We start from the raw sequence: 14,534 nt of genomic DNA on the forward strand, positions 1-14,534 counted from the left end.
CTGAGGAGAAGACTGTGTATTCTGCAGCTGTTGGGTTAAATGTTCTGTGATATCTATTAGGTCCATTTGGTCTATAGTGCAGATTAAGTTCAGTGTTTCTTTGTTGATTTTCTGGCCAGCCATTATCATATTGGGGTCTGTCTCTCTTTTAGCTCTAATACTATTTGCTTTATGTATCTGGGTGCTCCAGTGTTGGGTGCATATATATTTACAATTGTTATATCCACTTGCTGAATTGATCCCTTTATCATTTATACAGTGACCTTCTTTGTATCATCTTACAGTTTTTGCTCTGAAATCTATTTTGTCTGATATAAGTATAGCTGCTCCTTCTCTTTTTTGGTTTCCATTGGCATGGAATATCTTTTTCCATCCCTTTATTTTCAGTTTATATGTGTCTTTATAGGTGAAGTATGTTTCTTGTAGGCAATGGATCATTGGGTCCTGTTTTTTTTTTTAAATCTATTCAGCTACTCTCCATCTTTTGATTGGAGAGTTTAATCCATTTACATTCAACGTTATTGAGATGTATGGACTTAATTTTATCATTTGTTTTTAGGTTGTTTTGTGGTCTTCTCTTCCTTCTTTCTTTTCTATCTGTCCTTTTTTAGTAAAGGTGATTTTCTCTGGTGTTATGATATAATGTCTTGATTTTTTGTGTGTGTATCTGTTGTATATTTTCTTATTTGAAATTACTATAAGGCTTGCAAATACTATGTTATAACCTACTACTTTAAACCAAAGACAACACTGATTGCATAAATGAAAAGAAAACTAATAAAAACTCTACACTTTAATTTTTCCTCCTGCTTATATTTTATTGTACTGTTTGTGTCTTGAAAAGTTGTCCTTATTATTTTTGATTGGCTCATATTTTAGTCTTTCTTCTTAAGAGTTGTTTACACAGAACAATTACAGTGTTACAATATGCTGTGTTTTTCTGGGTACTTACTATTATCAATGAGTTTTTTACCTCCGGATGATTTCTTATTGCTCATTAAATTCCTTTTCTTTCTCATTGAAAAATACTAAATTTAGCTGTCTTTACAAAAAAATATGAAAATTAGCTGAGCGTGGTGATGTGCACCTATAGTCCCAGTTACTCAAGAAGGTGACGTGGGATAATTGATTAAGCCCAGGAGGCAAAGTCTGCAGTGAGCCAAGATCACACCACTGCATTCTAGTCTGGGTGACAGAGCAAGACCCTGTCTCAAAAAAATAAAAAATAGAGAAGGGATTGTTTAATTTTTATGTATTTGTGAATTTTCTAGTTTTCCTTTCATTATTGATTTCTCATTTTATTCCATTGTGATATAGAAGCAGAGAAGTTAGCTTTATGATTTTAATATTTTTTTAATTATTAAGACTTGTTTTGTGGCCTAATGTATTGTCTGTCCTGGAGAACATTCCACATGCACTTGAGAAGAATGTGTATTCTGCTGTCATTAGATGCAGTGTTTTATTTATGTCTGTTAGATCTGGTTGGTTTATGACATTCTCAAGTCTTCTGTTTCCTTATTGAGCTTCTGTCTAAATGTTCCACTTATTATTGAGAGTGGGATATTGAATTCAACTATTACTGTAAAACTGTATTTCTCCTTTCAATTCTGTCAACATTTGCTTCATGTTTCAGACCTCTGTTGTCTGGTGCACATATTTCTTGTTATGTCAGCCTGATGAATTGACTCCTTTATTGGTATATTGTTGACTCTCGTAACAACTTTTGGCCAAAAGACTGTTTTATCTGGTATTAGCATAACCAGCCCAGCTCTCTTTTGGTTACTATTTGCATGGAATATCTTTCCCATATTTTCACTTGGAACCTTTTGATCTAGAATAAATCTCTTGAAGATGGCATATAGGGTTAGAGCATGCCTTTTATGCATTCCTCCAATCTCTGCCTTTTGATTAGAGTTTTTAATTCACTTCCACTTAGTTACTCATAGGGAAAAACTTATGCCACTTTACTATTTGTTTTCTGTATGTCTTATGCTTTTTTGTGTGTCTCCTTTCCTTTATTACTGCCTTCTTTTGTGCCTAATTGGTATTTTTTTGTAGTGTACCATTTTGATTCCTTTCTCATTTCCTTGTCTGTGTGTTTTATAGATTTTTTTATGGTTATGATGGGGATTTTAATTAACATCCTATATTTATAACATTTTAGTTTGAATTGATACTAGTTAGCTTCAGTAGCATATAAAAACTCTGTTCTATACACCTCTGTTCCTCCCTCCTATCTTTATGTTATTGTCACAAATTGCATCATTATACATTGTGTGCCCATAATACTATCTTTTTTTTTTTTAAACATATGTAATTACCTTGTCTGGATTTTTATTTCTTTGTACAGCTTCAAGTTACTATCTATGGTCCTTTAATTTCAGTTGAAGGCCTTAGCCTTCACTTTCTGGTTGCACTGAGCCTAGCTGTCAGCCAGAGGGAAAGGTAGGCCACTCGCAGGTTTTTTCTGAACATGCATCTTGTTTTGGGTATGAACGTAGCTTCTAAATTCCCCAGTATACTTGGACACTTTTGAATGACCTAATCTCTCAAAGAAACTCTCCAGCTTTTCTTCCTAGGCTTTAGGCAATCTGTTTTTTATCTGAACTGTAATTTTTTGCCCCTGGTGGCTCTGGGTTTTTTGTTTGCCTTACTACTTGAACATTGTTAGCTGCTTTTCAGCTCTGAATGAGTTCAGACTGGGTGAGGAACAAAGGAAAGTGACTCACATTAGTCCTTAGGTAGCCGCCAGACAAGTCTGAACAGACACACTTGTTTTTAGAATAAGAATCTGGTCTGTTCCCTCAAGATCCAAAAATCAAGTGCCATACTGGGAGGGCGGGCTGTCTGTCGTCTGCAAGACCAATGCTGAACTGAAGAGGAGGGTGGGGCCAGGGCAAATCAAAAAGCTGCAAAACTTTCCTCCTGGTTTGAGTTTTCTTTTTCTTGGTTCAACATTTAGGCAATTGATACAAACCTTTGACTATTTTCCGGGGTTTTGACAAAGTTGATTTTGACAATTTTCCTTGATTTTTTTTTTTTCTTAGATGTTTCTCTGGAGGTACAGGTCTTTGGCTCTGTCTATTGTACCATTTTTACTGACATCATTTGGTTTGTTTAATGATGAAAAACATGGCTTATAAGGGATGAAGGGGCGCCTAGATGATTTTGAGCAAAAGAGAATACCATGACCAGATATATACTTTAAGAAAGATCACCTGGCAGTTCTCTGTTCTATTTCCAAACAGCCTTCTCCTAGTGCCATAATGTTCAAATTAAGTGTCTTTCCAGATTTTTATCAAAATTTTCATGATGGTCTGACTTTAAAATTAGTTATGCAGGAAAATCACTTCGGGAGCTTGTAGGAAGGGTGTTCCTTGAGATGGTAAATATTTTTGCTCCGGATCAGTTGCACACTTTAATTTGTGAAGTAGCAACTTAACATTTGGGCATTTTCAAGTAGTGTGAGTAGCAGCAGTGATTATTGATTTATTGATCGATTTTCTCAAGTGATCTGGTAAGGCCAGCTAGTTTTAGGTGATTATGCTATCCCTTTTTTCTTTGGCAGCCAGAGGAACCACAGGAATTGCATTTTGGTTAATGAATTTTATATTCTGCCTCTATCTTCCACCTTTTGCTGAAACACATATTGTATTTTGTTGATTTTGATATATACATTTTGGACATTTTAATATTGATAAAATGAGAGGCATCTTATAATTAATGGCATGTCATATTATAATTGATAGTACTTATCTTTTCTTAGTGTTATACAAGTTAATGATGCATTTTACAATGGATGCTGTTTTAGATTTTAGGAACTATTAAGTGTTTTAGCTGGTTTTATGCATTTTTGTGAAGTATTTCAAATCCTTTTTGAAACAACATAAATGTATACATAAATATATAAATAGAAATACATTTATTGATTATGCTTATGCCTCAGTTATTCTTAGCCTGGATCACTGAAAGAGCAGATTAGACATGGTTGTTCTTTCTCTTGAGTTTTTAATTTTGATGTAAACCTTTCCAGGACATTAGGTGGAATCAGATCTTCATGGGAGATGGCAAATAGAAATTGAATGATTCATTGGGCAGTTATAATTAATGTAATGGCCCTAGGAATTTTCAGCCTCTCCCCTCTCTGATTACCTGTCTCATCTAGCTATTGGTACATGAGATGTTAGAATTCAAAGCTCTATTTATCCAGTTTTGCTGGAGGAAAAAAAGACCAATTTCTTTTCTTTGTCTGGCCTGTTTGAAACCCAGGCTTGGACTGATTCCTTGCCTAAACCATTACTTGTACACCTGCATACTGTAAAGGGAAACTCTGAAATCTTTGCTGCATTTCACTGTGAGGCTCAGACCACAAAACATGAGGAATGTAACCAGAGTCCAGCTGCAATATTCCTCCACCCTTGCTTCTTTCACTGAGGACTGAAAAGTATGTTTTAAAGTGATTTTTGAAATGAAATGTATGTTATTGTTATTGTGCTACTTAACTGTCTGGTAGATAATAAATTCAGAATGGATTAGTAAAACAAGCCATGAGTTAGGACCTAGCTGATCAGAGCATATGGCTTTTTCAAGGCCTTAAGAGATGTCTGAAGTTCGTTTTATTCTCAAGAGGATAAACAAGGAGTAGTATAATTGGCAGGCACTTTTGAAACTTTCTGGCCTGCTCACAACAATACTTTTATAAATCTCTAAAAGATGGTTAGCTATTTTTCTGTTGTAGAGTTATTGGAACTTAGAGAAGTGGTAATGCTGTTTCCTTGATTTTGTGAACTTAGATTTGTTCCTATGGAGGATCCTGATCTGACCAAAACCCCAAGAGTTGCCCTTTTTACCTGATTGATTCTGATTTCTTTTCAGATGATATTTGGCCAAGATCATAGTCATTGCATGTGGACCTGATTCTCATGAGAGTGGAATGGTCTAACACCTTTTTTTTGTGACTAGGTGCACAAGGAGGTCATACATCCTATGTATAAAGAGGTTGGCCAAACAGATCCCCAAGTCTTATGACCTGAGTTGTTTATTATTCTTGCAACCACATAGATAGGTCTAGAGGTTTATGGACCTTCGCATTCAGCATAACTAGGTTGCATTTTGCCAAGAAGGAAGAGCCAAAGGAGTTTGCAGAGTAGCAGTGAGCAGGCTGATTCCTTGGCTAAGCAACACTGACTTGATAAATAAATGAATGAAAATGTCTTTCTGATGGCATCTTCTTGAAACAATCAGAATACCTGGAGCTTTATTTGGTAAGTAATAAGTTTTCTGTAGAAATAGTGACTGGCATCCAGGATTTTGTTGATAAAAAGCTTATATTGAAAACATAAATGAAAATTCTAGAATCTGGTTTTCAGACTGCTGTAATTCTGACCCCTCATTTCTGTTATTACCTGCTTCAGGTACACTTAAAACACCTGTTGACAACATCTTATATTAAGAAGTACATATTCCTTCCTTTAAAAATTCTCAGCTCCTGTTTGTTAAGCTGCTTTTAGTGCAGAGAGTTCAGAAATGATTGCTGTTTTCACTAAATTAGCATCTGTTTGTTTTTGTGGCATCCAATTAAATATGATGGCCTTCTTCCAGAAGTGGGAAATTTTCATATCATGCTTAGGCTTAAATGCTATGGCTTTCATTTCCAACCCTCTTCTGTGTATGCTATAAATTAGAACATTTCTTATAACCTTTCATCTTCATTTTATTATAGGTTGTTGCTCAAATGTTGGCATTTAGAACACTCAGTAGACCCAGACCCCAAACCTTTAAATTGGATGATGAATATGGTGACTTGAGGCAGTGGAAAAGAGTGGACCAAATGCTTTGGTTTTCTACTTTCCTTGCATGCAACTTTAAAGTACAATTAAGCAAATATTTTTCAGGGTGACTAATACTGCTGAAATGAATGAAATTATTAGTTCTTTTGGATTTTCCACTTGATTACAGGAATTTGACCTAACTTGAGAAATTTCTGTTCATGTGAAAACTTTCCCAAGTGACTGTAGTCCAACTCTTTAGAATTACCTAACAGTACACCATGGAACAGAAATAAAGATGAAAAAAAAAAGTCCATGCCCAATTGTAGACTTACTGTGTTTTAGAACCAGTCAGAATATTATTACATCATCTGATTAAACCCTTCATTTCACAAATGGAGAAACAGATTGAAAGATGAAGTGAGGTCATACAAGTTAACTAAGCATTCATTTTGATAGGCCCCCCTGAGGAGAGGCAAGCCAGAAGATGAAGTGCCTATTATTATTATTATTATTATTATTATTATTATTATTATTTGAGACAGAGTCTCACTTTGTTGCCCAGGCTGGAGTGCAGTGGCGAGATCTTGGCTCACTGCAACCTCCGCCTCCCAGGTTCAAGCGATTCTTCTGCCTCAGCTTCCCGAGTAGCTGAGACTATAGGTGCGCACCACCACACCCAGCTAGTTTTGTATTTTTAGTAGAGATGGAGTTTCACCATATTGGCCAGGCTGGTCTTGAACTCCTGACCTCATGTTCCCCCCCTTGGCCTTTCAGAGTGCTGGGATTACAGGCGTGAGCCACCACACACGGCCAAAGTGCTAATTATTAGGTATAGTACTTGCAAGGCAAACATGTAGGAGATGGAAGAAGTGTATTTATCAAAATGGGTCTGTACTGGAGCCTGAAATACTCCTTTTCCTGATTTAGGGAAAGCATTCTTATAAAGAATGCAGTAATGTGAATCTCTGAATGTTAAGCAGAATTACTGTTACGTTCTCACTGAAAATGGTAATTATTCAAGTCACATTTGTTAGTTGGTTCACTTGACATTTTTTTTTTTGTCTAAAAGGTGCCATGCACAATGCATCTTTCTCTATTGCTTCCAATTATTTAAACTTGATGAAGTGTTTGTTTTTTATTTCCAATTATTTTGGGCTTTGGGGTCATGTTGGCTTTTCTCTTATTGCTGAGTGACTGAGGTAATGTGCTCCTCTCTGAGTCTTGGTTCTCCTGGTATAGTACCTATGTCACTATGCACTAGGTTGGTATAAGGATTAAATAAAGTGCAGTGCTCGGTATACAGAAATGCTTAACAAAATTTTGCAACTACTATTATGTGTACATTGAGCTTTGCAATAGGAATTACAGGCATGTAAGTTTTTATTAATTCTATGTGCTAGAAGATAGGCCTAACAAAAGGTTAAGGAAAATTAAAAATGTAGCTCAGTGGGAAAGTACTATATTTCCTTTTGTAATAATGCTGTGAGGTACATTATTTTTAAGTCAATGGTATAAGTGCAGAGGACTAGTGAAGTTCCCCATAATGCAGGGGTAGAAACTGGTGTACGTCTGAAGCCTTGTCTGTTTACAGGCATACCTCATTTTATTGCATTTTGCATTATTGTGCTTCATGGACACTATTTTTTTTACAGATTGAAGGTTTGGGGTAACCTTGCATCAAGCAAGTCTGTTTGTCTCTGTGTCACATTTTATTAACTCACAATATTTCAACCTTTTCATTATTCAGTGATCTTTCATGTTATTATTGTAATTATTTTGGGACAGCACAAATCACACCCATATAAGATGGCAAACTTAAAAAATGTGGTGTATGTTCTGACTGCTCCACTGACCAGCTGTTCCCCCATCTCTTTTTCTCTCCTCTAGCCTCTTCCATATTCCCTGAGACACAACATTATTGAAACTAGACCAATTAATATAGCCCTATAATGTCTTGTAAATGTTTAAGTGAAAGGAAGAGTTCCAATATCTCATTTTAAATTAAAAGCTAGGAATGATTGAGCTTAGTGAGGAAAGCATATGGAAAGCTGAGATGGGCTGAAAGCTAGGCCTCTTGTGTGAAATAGCCAAGTTGTAAATTCAAAGGAAAAGTCCTTGAAGGAAATTAAAAGTGTTACTCCAGTGAACATACAAATGATAAGAAAGTGAAAATACTTATTGCTGATATGTATACAGTTTTATTGGTCTGGATAGAAGATCAAACCAGCCACAACATTCCCTTAAGCCAAAGCCTGGTCCAGAGCAAGGACCTAACTTTCTTCAGTTATTTGAAATCTGAGAGAAATGAGGAAGCTGTAGAAAAGTTGGAAGCTACAGTGGTTGGTAATGAAGTTTAAGGAAAGAAGCCATCCCTAGAACATAGAAGTGCAAGGTGAAGCCAGGAAGTGCTGATAGAGAAGCTGCAGCAAGTTATCCAGAAGATCTAGCGAAGATCATTGATGAAGGTGGCTACACAAACAGCAGAGTTTCAAGGTAGACAAAATAGCCTTCTGTTGGAAGAAAATGTCATCTAGGACTTTGATAGCTGGAAAGGAGAAGTCAATGTCTGACTGCAGAGCTTCAAAGGAAAGGATGACTATTTAATTAGGGGCTGGTATAGCTGCTAATTTTAAGCTAATGTTCAGTAACCATTCTGAAAATCCTGGGGCACTTAAGAATGATGCTAACTATACTCTGTTTCATAAATGGAACATCAAATCCTGGATGACGGCACATCTGTTTACAATATAGTTTACTAAATATTTTAAGGCCCCTGTTGAGACCTACTGCTCAGAAAAACATATTCCTTTCAAAATATTACTGTTCATTGAAAACACACCTGGTTACCCAAGAGCGCTGATGGAGATGTACAAGAAGACTAAAGTTGTCTTCATGCCTGCTAACACAATATCCATTCTGCAGCACATGGATGAAGGAGTCATTTCAATTTTCAAGTCTTATTTAAGAAACACATTTCATCACATTTTATAAGGCTATAGCTGCCATACACAGTGATTCCTCTGATGGATCTGGGCAAAGTCCATTGAAAATCTTCTGGACAGTATTCACCATTCTAAATGCCATTCAGAACATTGATGATTCATGGGAGGAGATCAGAATATCAGCATTAACAAAAGTTTGGAAGAAGTTGATTCCAACCCTCGTGGATGATTTTGAAGGGTTCAAGACTTCAGTGGAAGAAATAACTGTCTCATGATAAAAGTTTAAAAATGAGGAGTTGTTTCTTAAGGATGAGCAAAGAAAGTGGTTCCTTGAGTGAAACCTAATTCTAGTGAAGATGATGTAAAAAGAGGATTTAGAATGTTACATGAACTTAATTGACAAGGAAGTGGCAGGATTTGAGAGGAAGGCTTGACTCCAATTGTAAAAGAAATTCTACTGTGGGTAAATGCTATCAAACACCATTGCATGCTACAGAGAAATCATTCATGAAAGGAAGAGTCAATTGATGCCGAAAACTTCATTATTGTCTTATTTTAAGAAATTGTCACAGCCTCTGCAGTCTTCAGCAGCCATCACCAACAAGGCAAGACCCTCCACTAGCAAAAAGATTATGATTCTCTGAAGGCTCAGATGTGCATTAGCATTTTTAGCAGTAATATGTTTTTAAATTAAGATACATACATTATTTTAAAATATATGGCCGGGCGCGGTGACTCACGCCTGTAATCCCAGCACTTTGGGAGGCCGAGGCGGGTGGATCACGCGGTCAAGAGATCGAGACCATCCTGGTCAACATGGTGAAACCCTTCTCTACTAAAAATACAAAAAATTAGCTGCGCATGGTGGCGCACACCTGTAATCCCAGCTACTCAGGAGGCTGAGGCAGGAGAACTGCTTGAACCCAGGAGGTGGAGGTTGCAGTGAGCCGAGATCGTGCCATTGCACTCCAGCCTGGGTAACAAGAGCAAAACTCCATCTCAAAAATATATATATATATATTTTGTACTTTATTTAGTTTTTTTCCATGAACACATGTTCAAAGATGTTTTTAAAACATAATGCTATTTTCGTATACACTGGGAAACAAATAGTGTGACTCGCTCTTTATTGAGATATTCAGTTTATTTATTTATATTTTTTTGTAGAGACAGGGTCTCACTATATTGACCAGGCTGATCTCGAACTCCTGGTCTCAAGTGATCCTTCTGCCTCACCCTCCCCAAATGCTGGGATTGCAGGTGTGAGCCACAACACTCGGCTGAGATACCAACTTTTTTGCAGTGGTTTGGAACCAAACCCACAATATCTCCAGTGTTTGTACCTCAAATAGGCTAAGAGTTTACTCCCTACAATCTACTAAGTAGTCAAGTAAGCATGTGTGTCTTGGAAGCTATGGGTTAATGAATGCTGAAGCCCTTATTATTACAAGGAGTGCAGAGCAATTTCAAACTAAATAGTCTCAGTCTGGCCTACTATTTACTTTTTTAGTCTTATCCCCAGATTCCTTCCCAGTTGATAATCTATACTTCAGTCTAAATGAACAATTGGTTGTTTTCCAAATACATCACAATATTTTCTCACCTTGATACTCATTGTCCATGCTGTTCTATTTATCTGGAATGCCCTCCCTAGCCATCTCTAGCATCAAAACTGTGGTTGTACATGAGGCCCTCCCTTATTATATAAAACTTTCCTTGTAATCTCTTTCTTGATTTCCCATAGTTTGGTAAACTGTAATTATTTTGGATTCCTGTGAATGATTCTCTCTATAAGGTATCTCAGAAATGAAGTTCTTTTATATGTACTTTAATAACAGCCTAGCTCAATGATGCACGTAGTATATTTGAGTTATTTATTCTTGTCTGAAATATTTTCAGGATAGAAACTGCATCTTACTTGCTATCGGACTTCCCTGTCTTGCAGAGAGGCTTGTATTTTGTAGACACTCAATAAATATTTCTTGAATTGAATTAGGAGAGTAAAAGGAATGTTCAGTTTTTGCAAATGCTATTAGGTAATCTGACACTCTACTCTGCGGCCCATTGTTTTAACTCTGGATGCTCTGGCCAGGACAATCATTATTTCTTAGAGTCCCTTGGGACTGTGGCAAGCTATTAACTTCTGTGCTTGTTGTAATCCAAGGCACAGACATCAGCACTGACGGGGTTATGTTCAGGGGTGTGAGCAAAGAACATGTTTTAAAATGAGGAATCCCCATGGAAATTCAGGCAGTAGAGATCAACAAAATAAAAATGCAGAAGGTGGCTGCTAGGTGAGACAGGAAATGAACACCTTGTGAAGATTAGGCGTTCCACTGAGAGAGGGGAAATGTGGAAAATGAGTCAAGAGTAATTGTGCAGCTATTTCATCACTGACACTTGGAGGTATATTGTTGTGTGTGTTGTTTTTAATGAAGTGTGCTTTTATAGTGCTGATGTTATTATCTGGATGAGGAAGTCTTCTTTAGTATTATTGTCATCTCAGCTTTCTGCAACCAACTAAATTAAAATACAGTAATGTAATGGGACAGTGGGATAAGAAAGAAAACCAGATGACTCTGACATGTGACCCCAACCTGAACTTATTGCTTTTCTAGTTTTCGGTATACTCAAATCAAAATAGCGTCCAGTGTAATGCTTGCAGGGGCCGGGGGGATTGGACAGAGGAATAATATATTTAGTTAATAATGGGATATGTCCTGAGTTCGATACTGTTACATTATTAGAATATGTGAAATCAGTGTTCCTCAACAAGAGTCCCAAAGCATCAGTGAGCTCTCTAGTAGTTCATGGACTTACCATTTGCAGTCCATTAATATTTATCATAGGATATCATAGATGCTTTGGGTTCTGATATGAATTAATTATTGAATTTAATAAATAAAGCTTTATTTTATTGGTGTTGCATGAAAGTAGTTCTGTTCTTTTCTTTAATTCTTATATGTTTGATTTTTTTGGTAAACAAAGAATGAGAGAGATGAGGGTAATTATATCAAGCCAGAGTTTGCAGTAGGTAATTTGGGAAATATTTTGGTTTTCTGACAAAAATGAATGGAGGGAAAGAGTAAAAATTATTTTTAGGCAGATGCGAAATTATTTTAACTTCCAAAAGCGTCTTATTATAATAGCTCTCTAGACAATTTTCTAAGGATAATAACATTTATGTCCTGGGTAATTGTATCATCATAAAACAAATTTATGTCACTCCTTAATTCAAATAGTTTTAACTACGATATTTTTATACCTCTCTTTTAGATGATTTACAGTTAGTAAGGATGATCACCAAGAGTAATTTCTGAGTTAGATTAAATGATCAATTAGTTTTTATAGTTGCTTTTCTTTTCTAATTTATTGAAAATGAAAAACTGATATAAGATATAATTCACATATAGTTAAATCATAAGAGATTTCAATTATATGAGGGGACATCACAAGAAAGTCAACCATGTTTATTGAGCACTATTGAGGACATACTAGTCACTGCACAAGATGCCAGCATTAGGTAAGGTTAGCTGGCTCTGAACTGGCATCAGTATGCACAGCAAGTCAACAGAGAGTAATTCTCAGTGTAGGCCCATGCTAGCGATCAGCACAGGGTTGGGTTGGAGGTAGCCAGCAGAGGCTTGCTTAAGGAGATGGCCCCTAAGCATCTGAGCTGCTGAGTGTGGAATAGGATTAGGAGCTGTCCAGGTGACCCAGATGTAACGAAACATGTACACTGGCACAAAGCAGATATTGCACCTTTCCATGGACCAAAGCTCCCACTTTCTCACCTTGCCTCATAAGTGAATTCACTTTACATTGCTGAGCAGTTAACATTTAGGCATATATAAGAGAAGAGTATGTTTATAATTTAATATTTAGTCTAAGTAAAAATTAAACTTACTTTCAAAGATTATTACTTTAAGTGGTTAATATTAAAATACATTTATTCAAAGGACAGGAACTTTAAAGTATTTTGGATCATGGATTGGTTGTAATAAATATATGACTAATTTGATTTAAACAGAGTTTCTTTCACATATAACTATCTAACAGAGATATTGGCCTTTAAATAATAAAACTTGTGTATTCTAAATTAGGAAAGGAAAAATCATGGCTTTCCTGTTTCACTCTTGTGAAAGAACTTTGACATCAGATACACCTTGAACCAGTTTATTCCACCTCTTTAGCCTCAGAATACTCTTTTGGAAAACAAAGATAGCTTCACAGAAAGGTGGAGAAGAATAGAGAGAATATATAAAATGACCTTTGCATATAGTAGTCACTCGGTAAATATTTGTACACTGATAAATGAACCTAGTAGTCACGATATTAATTTTTTCCCTTCTAGTTGAATTTATATCATACCAGGAGACATGAGACTCATAAGTTTTTAGAACTTGAAAAATCCTTGGCTTTGAATTTAGAAAGGATTTCTTAAATAGATCACAGAAACAAGACCATAATATAAGAAATGGTCTATAAGTTTGATTTCATTTAAGAAAAAAAAAATCTTGCCTATAATTCATAGCTTTTAGATTAATCAAACATCAGGAACCAGAATATATATTTTTCAAACCTTTACTTATCAACGAGTAAAAGAGCAATCAACCTAATAAAAATATGGATGTAATATATAAAGAAGCTGTTACAGAAGAACAAGCTCTAGATGTTTAATAACAAAGGAAAAATATTCAGCCTCACTAATAATCAGGAAATGCAAATTAAAACCAGAAAGAGATGCCATTTTGTATCCATCAAACTGGCAAAAATTAGATCATCTATTTAGTACCAAATTTAGTTGGCATGTAGAGGAAAAGAAACTCATCCTTTGCTTGCGAGAGTTTCAGTTCATTTATTTCAGAAAGCACTTTAATGATACAGTTAAATCTGTAGGAGCCCCACTCAACCTAAGAACCTCAATCCTGGCTATGTACTAGACTGCTGAGTAGCTCTTACATATATGCATCCTACAAATATTTATTATGTCTATATTATATATATATTTAAACATTATCTCTTAATTACCTTTATTGTGTTTTGGAATTATTCACAATTATATAGCTAATATTTAATTGTTTTAAGTGCCTCTGTCCTCTTGTACTATCCCTTTCAGAGCTTTTATTTCTGTGCAACATTATTTTCTCTCTATTTTTATTTTTATTTTTTTGAAACAAGGTCTCACTCTGTCACACAGCCTGGAATGCAGTCTTGCAGTCATAGCAGCTTTGACCTCCTGGGTTCAAGCAATCCTCCCACCTGAGCCTCCTGAGCACCTGGGATTATAGGCTCATGCCAACATGCCCTGCTTTTTAAAAAAAAAATCTTTCTTTTTTTTTAATAGAGATGAGGTCTCCCTATGTTGCCCAGGCTGGTCCTGAACTCCTGGGCTATGTGATTCTCCTGCCTTGGCCTCCCAAAGTGCTGGGATTACAGGCATGAGCTACCCGAAGTTAGCCCATTATTTTCTTTTAACATTTTTTAAAGGCTACTTTTTAAAAGACTAGGATACATGTTTCTCTGTACCTAGCCTTCTTTCTTTTTATTAACATAAGGTTGATGTGGGTGGTTACTTTTTCTTATAATTCATGTGATTTTCATACACCAGTTCTGGCTTCTTGATTGATTTTAATTTTATAGTAGCAGTTTGCCATATTTCCTTTTCAGCAAAGATTGGTGTTAATAATGCCTAGAATTTTGAGTGCTATTCATTTATATGATTGGAAACCTTTTAAAAAGACTTACAAAAGAACTAATTCTTCCCATGATGCTCGTTAGTAACTCCCATTAATATAAATGATGGCTCCCAGGTTCATGA

At 35.9% G+C, this 14,534-nt stretch overlaps 1 protein-coding gene across 4 annotated transcripts in view; it reads left to right on the plus strand.

Moving 5' to 3' along the window:
* UVRAG (UV radiation resistance associated) overlaps positions 1-14,534 on the plus strand; it is a 311,056-nt gene that overhangs the window by 191,128 nt on the left and 105,394 nt on the right. The gene's annotated exons all lie outside the window — the stretch shown is intronic.

Source organism: Aotus nancymaae, unplaced genomic scaffold (assembly GCF_030222135.1).
Source record: "Aotus nancymaae isolate 86718 unplaced genomic scaffold, 86718_ANA_hifiasm-v0.15.2.pri h1tg000059l, whole genome shotgun sequence".
Classification (NCBI taxonomy): domain Eukaryota; kingdom Metazoa; phylum Chordata; class Mammalia; order Primates; family Aotidae; genus Aotus; species Aotus nancymaae.